Source organism: Budorcas taxicolor, chromosome 5 (assembly GCF_023091745.1).
Source record: "Budorcas taxicolor isolate Tak-1 chromosome 5, Takin1.1, whole genome shotgun sequence".
Classification (NCBI taxonomy): Eukaryota; Metazoa; Chordata; class Mammalia; order Artiodactyla; family Bovidae; genus Budorcas; species Budorcas taxicolor.
In genome coordinates, this window is record NC_068914.1 from 117,114,373 (window position 1) to 117,126,887 (window position 12,515).

At 43.1% G+C, this 12,515-nt stretch overlaps 1 non-coding gene across 1 annotated transcript; it reads right to left on the minus strand.

The window, feature by feature from the left end:
* Positions 1-10,553: 10,553 nt before the first annotated feature.
* Positions 10,554-10,626, minus strand: TRNAR-CCU (transfer RNA arginine (anticodon CCU)). Its single transcript has one exon. It is a non-coding gene; the product is annotated as a tRNA-Arg (tRNA).
* Between the last annotated feature and the right edge of the window lie 1,889 nt (positions 10,627-12,515).

Consider the following 12,515-nt stretch of genomic DNA (forward strand, 5'->3'; position numbering starts at 1 on the left):
CCTCTAGCTAAGCCATATAGTACGAGAATCCAATAAAATCCAGGTGTCCAGTCTGATGTTTAATCACCTCTATGCCAGATAACTGAGAGACAAGCAATCCTGCTCTCCCTTCTCTCCTTTACTCTTCATAAATCTGCTATTTGATTTCCCATAATGATAGTCCAGACTTAGGAGATTGTAATACATAAGAATCAGGAAGAGGATGAGGTGGAGGAAGGCTAAGCAGGAAGAAGAGGAGGATGTGGAGGAAGAAATGGAGAGGAAGGCATCCTTTGTGTATGCATCATACCTGACATTTTACAAACACATTTATATCTACTTCATTATATTTAACTCTCACTGTATCCTCAGCTTCATAAAGAACGAAAAAATGAGGTTCATGGAAGTAAGCTGCTGCCTAAGATCGCACAACTCCTAAGTGATGAAGTTAAGACTCAAGTCAGACCTCTGTACCAGCTGAGCCCACTTTCCATTCCTCCACACAAATTCATCTAGAAGCAAATCTATGTCCTTGTCTTGCGATCAGACATTGCAGTCTTCCACGTGGACTGAGAGGGCAACTCAGCTACATCGGACCCTGTCTCCTGATAACGCAACTTATTCCCTTGGCCTGTGCTGTTTCATCTCTGTTTCTCCTGCCGCTTGGAGAATAAAGACACGTCACTGATGCACTAGCAGAGGATGTCATTCTGTGGCAGCTGAGGAAGCACTCAGGTACCAGATGTCCACTATCTCTCAAGCCAGATCTCCATCCCTCTATAATGATGATGTCGGCGGCACTGAAAACAATCTAATTTCCCAACTGCCTATTATTGATTCACCCAACAAATATTTATTGAGTGTTTACTATGTTCTGGGCACTGGGCCACATCCTGGGGACACAGCAGGGATAAGACAGTTCACGGAGGATAAAAAATGAACATGTTTATAAACAAATGAAAATAATTTCAAATGTGACGCATATAATAATGAGGGTCCTCTGACAGAAAGGAACTAGGAGATTAAAGAGGGCAAGCCTACTACTTTAGACAGACCTCTCTGAGAAAGTGACTTTTCAGCCAGAGACCTTAAGGATGGAGTGGAGCCATCTGTGTAAACAGAAGAGAGAAAAATACCACAAGTGAAGTCAAAGGCTCCAAGGCAAGAAAGCGTGAGTGCAGGAGTGGAAAACCAATAAGGAAGCTAGGGCAAGTGTTATTATCCCATTTGAAAGATGAGCAAACTGAGGCCTGGTAAGTTGGAGTGACTTGGCTAAGATCTCAGGGAAATTTTTGAGTGGTATTTATTAAACAGGCATCTCCAAATGGATCGTGATATAGTAAACGGTGTCCCAAGGTCTTTGTCAGAGAGCAGCCTTCACTGCACCTCTCCCTCCCATTCAGTCCCACTCAGGATCATAATATTCCCAGAGGAACACTACAGTCAACTCCCACAGAGCTGACTGCAGTATCACCAGATGGAGATGATCATCTGAGCTGAGGCCAGACTACAAGAAAGTAAGGGAGATGTTCTCTGAACAGGGGAGAACCTCTCTGCTTTCAAATGTCCAGAGAACAGCGGAGACGGAAATGGCATATCAAATGACATGATCAACAGGGCAGGTAGCTGGTTTGTTTCCCCAAAAGCATCAGCTGATCTCAGGAGCTGGCTTAGGATTCCAATGTGTGATGTCTGTTGAGGCAAAGTCCTCTGTGGTCTGTTAGCTACTTTGTTTTCAGCTGTGCCACACAAGATCTTAGTTTCCTGACCAGGGATGGAACCCACACTCCCTGCATCGAAAGTGGACAGTCTTAACCACTGGACCACCAGGGAAGTCCCTGTGGCCTCTCCATCTCATTAATAGTTCAACAAACTACTTCCTGAGCAATTATTTTACCCCTCGCTCTGGGTTCATCCCTCCCCTCTAAAATAGATTCTGCACCCTACTTCCTGAGCAATTATTTTACCCCTAGCTCTGGGTTCATCCCTCCCGTCTAAAATAGATTCTGCACCCAGTAGGCACCTAGTAAGTATCAGTGGAATGAATGAGCAGGGTAAACACAGTAAGAGAAGAATGCAAAAGTGCATATGCCTATTCATTCATTTAGCTGTTATTTATCAATAAACACTGCATGCCTGACATCTGTCTAGCATTCTGCTAGATATGAGTGGGGAGGAGATAAACGATGGAAAAGACAGATTTGTTTGTTGATTCATGCACTCACTCACCTGTGTTGGGCACCTGGATGAGTGTTTCACATCACGTTGTATTTCCATGGTTTCATTTTATATTAATCAGTTCAGTTCAGTTCAGTCACTCAGTCGTGTCCGACTCTTTGTGGCCCCATGAACCGCAGCACTCCAGGCCTCCCTCTCCATCATCAACTCCCGGAGTTCACCCAAACTCATGTCCATTGAGTCAGTGATGCCATCCAATCATCTCATCCTCTGTCATCCCCTTCTCCTCCTGCCTTCAATCTTTCCCAGCATCAGGATCTTTTCAAATAAGTCAGCTCTTCGCATCAGGTGACCAAATATTGGAGTTTCAGCTTCAACATCAGTCTTTCCAATGAACACCCAGAACTGATCTCCTTTAGGATGGACTCTCAAGAGTCTTCTCCAACATCACAGTTCAAAAGCATCAATTCTTTGGCACTCGGCTTTCTTTATAGTTCAACTCTCACATCCATACATGACTACTGGAAAAACCATAGCCTTGACTAGATGGACCTTTGTTGACAAAGTAATGTCTCTGCTTTTTAATATGCTGTCTAGGTTGGTCATAACTTTCCTTCCAAGGAATAAGTGTCTTTTAATTTCATGGCTGCAGTCACCATCTGCAGTGATTTTGGAGCCCAAAGTAAAGTCTCTCACAGTTTCCACTGTTTCCCCATCTATTTGCCATGAAGTGATGGAACCGGATGCCGTGATCTTAGTTTTCTGAATGTTGAGCTTTAAGCCAAATTTTTCACTCTCCTCTTTCACTTTCCTCAAGAGTCTCTTTAGTTCTTCTTCACTTTCTGCCATAAGGGTGGTGTCATCTGCATATCTGAAATAGCAGCCTTTTAAAAGCAAAATCTGCTTACTGTGAGTTGACTGAGCCAACTGTGAGCCAAGTGAGTTGGCTTACTTGCTGTGAGCCAACTATGAGTTGAAATCAAACCTGACCATCGATGTAACCTGAGGCAAGTTATTTAACCTCTCTTTTTCCATCAGAAAAATGGGAACAATTGTGATGCACTTCTTCCTATGTTTCTGAAAGTCTTTATGCAATAACGTGTGACAGGGACTGAGCAGGGATCTCAGCCTATGGAATGCATTCAGTGATTGGTAGCAAGTCTCATTATTATAACAGATGTTATTTCTAATCCTCCCTGAAGCAGGTATTCCATTCCCATTTTATAGAGCTGAAAGTCAGGGAAAATCACATAGCAAGGAGTCAGAACTAAGCTTGAGCCTTGGCCATCCATGACAGAAATCTCACAAGCTCATACCCTCTGCTTACGAATAAAGCATTTGGGAGGCTGATCAGATGACAGAGTAGAAATTTTTCCATCTGATGCTTACTTTTTAGATGGGGTCACTCACCAGATAGAGGTTAAGCAGATTGCCCAAAGTCAACAGTCTCGGTGGAGCTGGGATCCAAACCCAACTTTCTTGGGTTTTTGGGTCCTCAGTCTGTGTAAGACAATGTGTTTAACTCCAAAGATGCGAAATGAAATAGGGCTCAAGCCCTTCCTCTGAAGACACACAGCCTAGGGAAGATTGGGTGATTAGAATGAAGATGTATCTCCTGCGAAGAAAGACTCTTGGGGAACCTTACAGTCCTCACAAAAAGATGTAGGGCTGTCCTTTGAAAAGGGAAGGCAACACAATAATGAAGCACAAGACACAACACATGGACTTTACAGTCAGGCAAACCTAGGTTCAAACCCACCGCCATCACCTTCAAGCTTTGTGATCTTGAGGAAGTCATTTAATGTCTCCAAGTCTGTTTCCTTTTCTGTAAAATGGACATGATAACCCCACCATAGACTGCTCACAGCCAATCAGAAATGGGCTTCATCCTTAGTCTTGCCTCTTCCCAAGGTGTGTAAGTCAAGGAGTCTGAAGTCTATGTTCCATGAGGGCAAGTACTCCAAGCTCCTCATGGCTGGCACATGGCATGGGCACCGTGTGGAAGAGGAGGGTGGGACAGGCAGGCCCCCAGGCACAGAGGAAAGCATGAGAAAAGTCATGGAGTTACCAACACTCATAAAATTGGAAACAAAATAAGCAGCAGTTATGTTTGCCTCTGAAGGAGATCGGCCCTGGGATTTCTTTGGAAGGAATGATGCTAAAGCTGAAACTCCAGTACTTTGGCCACCTCATGCGAAGAGTTGACTCATTGGAAGAGACTCTGATGCTGGGAGGGATTGGGGGCAGGAGGAGAAGGGGAGGACAGAGGATGAGATGGCTGGATGGCATCACTGACTCGATGGACATGAGTCTGAGTGAACTCCGGGAGTTGGTGATGGACAGGGAGGCCTGGTGTGCTGCGATTCATGGAGTCGCAAAGAGTCGGACATGACTGAGCGACTGAACTGAACTGAACTGATGTTTGCCTCTAAGAAGGTACGTGGGGGAAGATAGGCAGGATCATCAACAGAGGATGGGGTGTCAGGCAGGATGGACCATACCAAGGATCTGCCTTTTCCTACCTGGCTCCTTACCTGGAGTTGAGTGTCTTATCTCCGCACTCTCACATTTCTTGCAGGGGTACTGGGGTGGACACTGTGTGTTGTCTACTAAAGGCTCTTTATAACCAATTTCTCCTTGACTTCCTCTATGAGAAAGGTTGAAAAGCTTAAACAATCTATTTGCCATCTGCCTGCAGAGTTTTTTAAGCGGTTCTGGCCAGTGAAAAGTAACAGAAGCCTCAAGGGATCTTTTCTTTTCTAGGAAAGGTTGTGTGTATACATGTATGTGTGCACATGCGATTGTATGTATCTCTTTTTGCATTTGCCTCTTTCCCCTTCTAAACTACTAGAAGACTTCTGGAGATGAGCAGCCACTGTGTGGCTATGAAGTGATCAGCATTAAGGTGTAGCGCCACGTGGTAAGCAAGGTGGAGTGCTTGCTCTCTTTGACAAATAATCCTTTCAGTCATGATGGAGAGTTTTATATCCTTTGTAGCCAAAAGCAACCCCAGTACACACAAAAACTGGCCAGTCATCCAATCTAAGTTGCCCTGCTCTGGCCAGATCTTTGTTGATTTCCCTGCCTCTTCTTCTCCTTAGATCAATCTTCTAGACATTTACAACTGGAGTCCTCAAGATGCCCCCTGTCTGCTCCCACGAGATTTAGACTTCAGATCCAAACCAGCATCCTGGCCTAGAGACCAAGAGAGTCCCTTTGGCCTTCAGACTAGGGCACAAGAAATAATGTCCTTATCAGGGTGAGACTCGAGGTAGAGATGGCTTACACACTGAAGTGACCCAGATTTTGCAGTTTCATCTAGTGCTGCTTCCTGACAACTCTGTCCATGTTGAAAACACCACACCACCTGGAAGGTCGAGCTCCAGTGAGTCCTTTCCTGGAATCATGCTGTAGCAGGAACAAATGTCAATATGTTTATCCTTATGCTTTTTCTCTTCCGCATTAACTGGAGAATAATTAGAATTATGATGATCTTTTTACTGCAGTCTTTTTACTTCCTCAGTAAGCTCTCTAGAACCAAAGAGACAGACCCAAGGGAAGCTGGTGATGCTGCTTATGCCATAACAACAAGCCAGAAAAAGAACAGAGAGCCGAAACACCCTGTCACCTGGGAGACCAGAGGATGGCTCCCTCGTGTAAGGGAAAATTTTGCAAAGTCTCAGAAATGGGCAAAATCAAGTGTCCTGCCAGTGGAGTTCTGGATTTTATCTAGTAGATCTCAAAGGGATTATCTTCTTCTGCCAGGATGAACACCTTAAGCAGATCTCAATCAACAAAGCTATTTTCCACCTTTATAGAAGTTGTAGGAAACTCATAGCGATGCAAATTATCCTTGTCCATGATGATGAAAATGAATTTTATCTGGTAGAGATATAACTGATTTCTACCCAATAAGGAAAATCTAACCTCAGACATTCCATTTTATTGCCCAACAGCAGTGGAGCTCACTCATGCGTCATCTGTGTCCATCTGGGAATTGCCCAAGATGCTTTCAGAGAGTCTGTTAGATCTAAACCGTTTTCATATTAATATTATTTGCCTGTTTTTCTCTCATTTCCTCACAGGCATATGGTGCCTTTTGAGGGGCTACATGACTTGCAATGTTACTGTTATTGCTCTGATGGCTTATGGAATGAGTGCTTGTTGGTATGCTCCTGTGTTTTTTTGTTGTTGTTGTTTGTTTGTTTTTTTGTTTTTTTTTCAAGTTGTACATCTTTTTTTACTCAACAGAATGTACTAATGTCATTGAACTCTACAGTTTAAAACAGTTAAAATGATAAATTTTATTTTCTGTAAAATTTAACACACAAGCTACCAGTGAATTGTCCTTCAGTTACATCCCATACTAACTCTAAAAATATGAGCATTGATATTGATAGATAGATCAATCTTTATGTACTTTTCCTTAGTATTAACATAAAAATAAACATTAACAAAGAGAAACATAAGAAGGCTTCTTTCAGTTGTACAATGAACTGTTCTATAAATAGGAGTGGGAAGGTTATAACAATGATATTTCACAGAAAAGGTATTTGAGAAAAAATGAGAATAGCACTTGAGAATATGTAAGTGCTATAAAACAAAATAGAGCCTGTTGGCATTAAAATTTAGTTGATAGAACTCTAATTTGATCCTATATCCTTAATTCATTTGATAAAACAAGAGAAAGGATGCCCTGAGCAATCAGAGAAAACCGGAGAAACCCTGTATTCACAAAGGAGTGAGGTAGTTTACAATGTTGCCAAATACATTTGGTAGCAAAAGATTCTAAATAACTTAATTATGTATTCTTAATTATGGATTCTTCATGCAAATTTATTCAAGAAAAAGAGAAAAAAAGAGCATTACTTATTAATGATGTAAGAATAAGTCTCAGTGTTGCAAAAATTAGTCCATTTAAATCTAATCCAATTAAAAGGGCATTTACTGAACACATTTTACAAATGAACGAATGAATGACTAAATGATTGTATCAAAAGAAGAAATGAAAAGCAACTGCTATGTTCTCATAACTATTCTATTGCACTCCAATAACATTATATTATTCTTCAGGACTTTAGTAAAGTCTTCAACATATGATATAATATTAAGCAACATACATCACAGAAAATTTAAAAAATATTTTTTTCTCAAGATATTTTCTATATTTAGCAAAATTTGGCTAACAGTGAATAGAATCAAACATATTCATTATATAAATACAAAAATACAAATACATTTACAGACATATTAAATACGGTATAATGAGTATTTCCTAAAACATTTTAAACAAAAAGAGTGGAGAATATAAGAAATTATAATCACTGGGGAAGGATAAAAATAACATACAGAGTGTTTTTTCTGTGCCACTTCACTGATCTTCTTTACATGTCTCATTTGATCATCACACAATCATATGAAGTAGGTTTTTTTTATTTTTCATTTTTAAATACCAGGAAACTGAGGTGAAGAATTAAATAGCAGTAAAATTAGCCAGGCACATGATATTGGACTTGAACCCTGGCAGGCTAACTAGTTAACTTATCTTTTTAACCTTTTTTTATTGTTAAGTTTTTAAATGTCCTCAGTTTTAATTTCTAACATGGCAGATATTGGTAGATCTAACCCACATAAACAAAAGCTCCTTGAGGTCTTGCATAAGCCTTTTTTTTTTTTTAACTTTATTTTGCTTTACATTGCATAAGCTTTTAAGAGTGTAAAGGGATCCTGAGATGGAAACTTTTGAGAACTGCTACCCTATAGAATATTAACTAATTTTGCATTATACTACCTAATTTTGCCTCCATGAGAAATTTCATCTCAGCATTCTTATTTGAGATGTGTGTGTGGTTTCAATATCTTACTGGCCCTATATAATTAATGAGTCAAATAAAATCTTTGTTCATATTATATCTGTACAAGTGTTGTATTTTTAACTTTTAAAAAATTACCCTTTAGGGACCTTGCTGGTGGTCCAGTGGCTAGAATTCCTCATTCCCAATGCAGGGGGCCTGGGTTCGAACCCTGGTCAAGGAACTAGATCCTGCATGTCACAACTAAAGATCCTGCATGTTACGACTGAAGATCTCATGCACCCGAACTAAGACCTGGCACAGCTAAGTAAGTGACTATTTAAGTGCCCTTTAACACAGGGCTTGGAGTAGAAGAGAAAGAGGTGAAGAGGGACCGAGGAGAAAGTCAAGGGGCCTGGACCACGCTGAGGACACCCAGGCAGCACTGCGATGGCTGCCACACTCTCCCTGTGTCTAGGGCATGGAGCTGTAGGGGGGGTGAGGGGATCAAGTCAGCACCTCAAACCACTCCTCATTGTTCAGACAAGGACAGCACACAGACCCCCGCACAGCATACACAGGGCGCTGTGGTCTGTCCAGCAGCAAGACAACAGCCCAGGCCCAGAGGCTTGGCTGAGCCCATCTAGAGCTTCCTGCATGGAAATCCCTCTTTTCAATGGCCCTGTGTTTCTCAAACCCCTTCAAAATACAGTTGAGGTTCTTGACACCCAGAGGATGGTATGGTGTAGAAAAGAAAGTTCTACTCTCCGTCTTAAGGTGGGTGATGTCCCATCATCCCATTTCATGGCTTAAACTCCCAGAGAAGCCAGGAGGCCTGCCCCAGGTGACACTGACTCGTAGAACAGGTGACAGAGTGTAGGGACCTCCTCTCCCACCTCGGGACCCTTACTACTACTTCTAGGCCTCGTTATGTTTACAAATCCTGTGAATTCTTGTGCTCAACTCTCCTAGGAATTTGTGGAGGCCTTCAGAGCTCCTGGGCTTCCCAGGTGGTTCAGCAGTAAAGAATCCACCTGCCAACACAGGAGACACAAGGGACACGAGTTCAATCCCTGGGTTGGGAAGATCCCTGGAGGAAGAAATAGCAACCCACTCCAGTATTCTTGCCTAGAAAATTCCACAGGCAGAGGATACTGGTGGGCTACAGTCCACAGGGTTGCGAAGAGTCAGACATGACTGAGCACACACATGTTCTACATGTTCCTGAAGAAGGAATTCCTAGGGCCTGGACTCCACCTGAGGCCTGTTCATGCTGATCATGCTCGGCCACCTTTCCAATGGACTCTGAACTCTGTGTTTAGTGCCTATGAAAACAACAACAGAGGGATAAGACCCCCTCCAGACCGGGGAACCTTCAAGATCGTATCTAGGTTACTCATCGCCTAAGAGAAAACATATACTAATTACCGCTTCCTCCAGACAGGCCATAAACTTTTCTGTATCTATCAGAGTGTAACCTCAGGTTTATTGATTATTGGCTAATTATTTGACTGTTTGAGCACATGAGTACATAGCATGTGAATGATGGGATTATTGGGATTGTATTTTCCTTGGTTTATGTAAGTCTCAAGAAGTTTGGAGTGGTGGGTTCAGACACGTGTACATGGGGTATAAAGGATTTTCACAAATGCTGTTCGGGGTCCTTGGCTAAGAGGAGACTCTGCCTTGGGCCCACCGGTGTAATAAACTGCACTCCACTATCTGCAGTGTCCTTCTGAGTGAGTTTGTTTCCTGGAACGCGTGGCTACAACATTCCCAGAAGAACTCCATGTTCAGAGTTCCCAGGAGGAAAAGGGGTATGGTTTTGTTGCCTTTGCTTTCACTGGCTGATCATCCTCACTGAGGCTGGCTTCCTGGCCTGATTATGGAGACAATAACAGAAATAAACTAGCCAGGCCCTGGGCCCTTAAAGGGTGCTGAGCAGATAATGCTGAGTCAGAACCCTTTTCTCTTAGACTCAATCCCTACCTATTGTTCTGAATGGAATCCCAGGGCTGGCCAGTGAAGGAGAGTGGGGTTGAGGGAAACAAGAGAAGAAAGGGGAGCCTCCTCCCAAGTCAAATTCAGGTGGTAGCATAGCAGATTTTTTTCCTGAGTAGCTTTATTTTATTTATTTCTTAATTGGAGTATAATTGCTTTGCAATGTCACGTTGGTTTCTGCTGAACACCTATGTGAATCAGCTCTGTGCATGTGTGTGTATATCCCTTCCCTCTTGAGCCTCCCTCTTAGCCCGCCCCTGTCCCATCCCTATGGGTCATCGCGGAGCACTGAGCTGAGCTCCCTGTGCTGAGCAGCAGCTTCTCACTAGCTATCTGTTTTACGCATGGCAGCAGCGTGGGTGCTCAGTCGTGTCCGGCTCTTTGCGACCCCACGGGCTACAGCCACTAGGCCTCTCTGTCCATGGGATTCTCCAGGCAAGAATACTGCAGCGGGTTGCCATTTCCTCCTCTAGGGGATCTTCCCAACCCAGGGATAGCACTCACATCTCTATGTCTCCTACATTGGCAGGTGAGTTCTTCACCACTAGCACCACCTGGGAAGCCCAAAAGTTAATTGGGGACAAGGCTTTCCTGCCCTGACACCACCTCAGGTGGGACTTGAATCCACAATCCCTGGCTTAGGAGGCCAGTGCCTTATCCATTAGGCCACTGGGGCATTTACACATGGTAATGTATGCATGTCAATGTTATTCTCAATTCCTCCCACCCTTTCCATCCCCCACTGTGTCCACAAGTCTGCTCTCTATGTCAGCATCTTTATTAGAGCAGATTTTTTTAAGGTAATCTTTTAAAGTGTGTGTGTGTATGTGTGTCAGTGTGTGCGTGAGTACACAATATCTTTTGGTGTAGCAGATACAACATGATAAATATATGAGTATTCCCAGGGTCCCTGCTCCATCTTCATGCTGAGTTGGGAGAATCTTGCCTGCAACCTCAGCTTCACTGAGAGAGAAGCAGAAGGAATGCTAATGATATCTGAGAAGCTAAAATCATCCACATCAGGGGTCTCCAAACTATGCCCTCCACTGGAGAGAAGCAGAAGGAATGCTAATGATATCTGAGAAGCTAAAATCATCCACATCAGGGGTCTCCAAACTATGCCCTGTGGGCCCATTACAACCCTTGTCCTGTTTTCCATACATTCCATGAGCTAAGACTAGTTTTTAAATGTTTAAATGGTTGAGACAAAAATAAAAAAATAATAATAATTCATGATCCATGAAAATGACATGCAATTAAAATTTCAGTGTCCACAGAGTTGCACTGAAACACAGCCATGCTCACTCATTTCCTTCTTGTCCAAAGCTGCTGCAGAGATGGTGTCAGAGCTGAGTAGTTGGAACCAAAATTGTGTGGTTTGCAAAGCCAGAACTATTTCCAGTCTAGCTCTTTACAGAAGTTTGCCAACCCTGATCTACATGATAAGCTAGGAGAGAAAAAGTGTTAGTCACTCAGTCGCGTCCAGCTCTTTGCAACCCAGAGGACTGTAGCCCACCAGACTCCTCTGTCCATGGGGTTTCCCAGGCAAGAGTACTGGAGTAGGTAGCCATTGCCTTCTCCAAGGGATCCTTCCAATCCAGGGATCGAACCCAGGTATCCCAAAATGCAGGCAGATTTTTCACCAGCTGACCTAATATGATAAGCTAGGAGAGAGGAGTATAGAATTCAGACAAGTTGAGTGTCAAGATGAATGTGGGAGTTTGGGGGAACTTAAGGGGGAAGCAAAGATATTTAGGGGTGACAGGGAATCAGCCACCACCACTATAATGATATTGAGAGCATTTCAGAGGGTCTTCAGAATGTTTTAGTGTTTTGAAAATGTTGTTGTTTAGCCGCTGGACTCTTTGTGACACCATGGACTGTAGCTTGCCAGGCTCCCCTCTCCAAGGGACTTCCCAGACAAGAATACTGCAGTGAGTTGCCATTTTTTTCTCCAGGGGATCTTCCCCACCAAGGGATCTCTTGCATTGCTGGTGGATTCTTTGCCACTGAGCCAACAAGGAAACCCCATTTTGAAATAGTCTGATCAGAAGTCAGTAATCTTTTTTCTTAAGATTACAAACATATATAGTAAAAATATTAAAACGTATAAGAGAGGGACTTTCCTGATGGTCCAGTGGCTAAGACTGTGCTCCCAACACAGGGTGCCCAGGTCCAACCCCTGATCAGGGAACTAGATCCCACACACCACAACTGAGAGTTTGCATGACTCAACAGAAGATTCTGCATGTCACAACTAAGACCCAGTTCAGCCAAATAAATATTTTTTAAAAGCATATATGAGAGTTGTTTAGTTGCTCAGTTGTGTTCAACTCTTTGTGACTGCATGGACTATAGCCCGCCATGTTCCTCTGTCCATGGGATACCCCAGGCAAGAATACTGGAATGGGTTGCCTTGCCCTCCTCTACGGGATCTTCTTGATCCAGGGATCAAATCCGTGTCTCTTGCATCTCCTCCACTGAGCCACTAGGTAAGCCCATTTCTGAGAGTAATATGCACCAAATTCAAGACATAATGAAAAGGGAAAATAGGAGGGAAAGGGG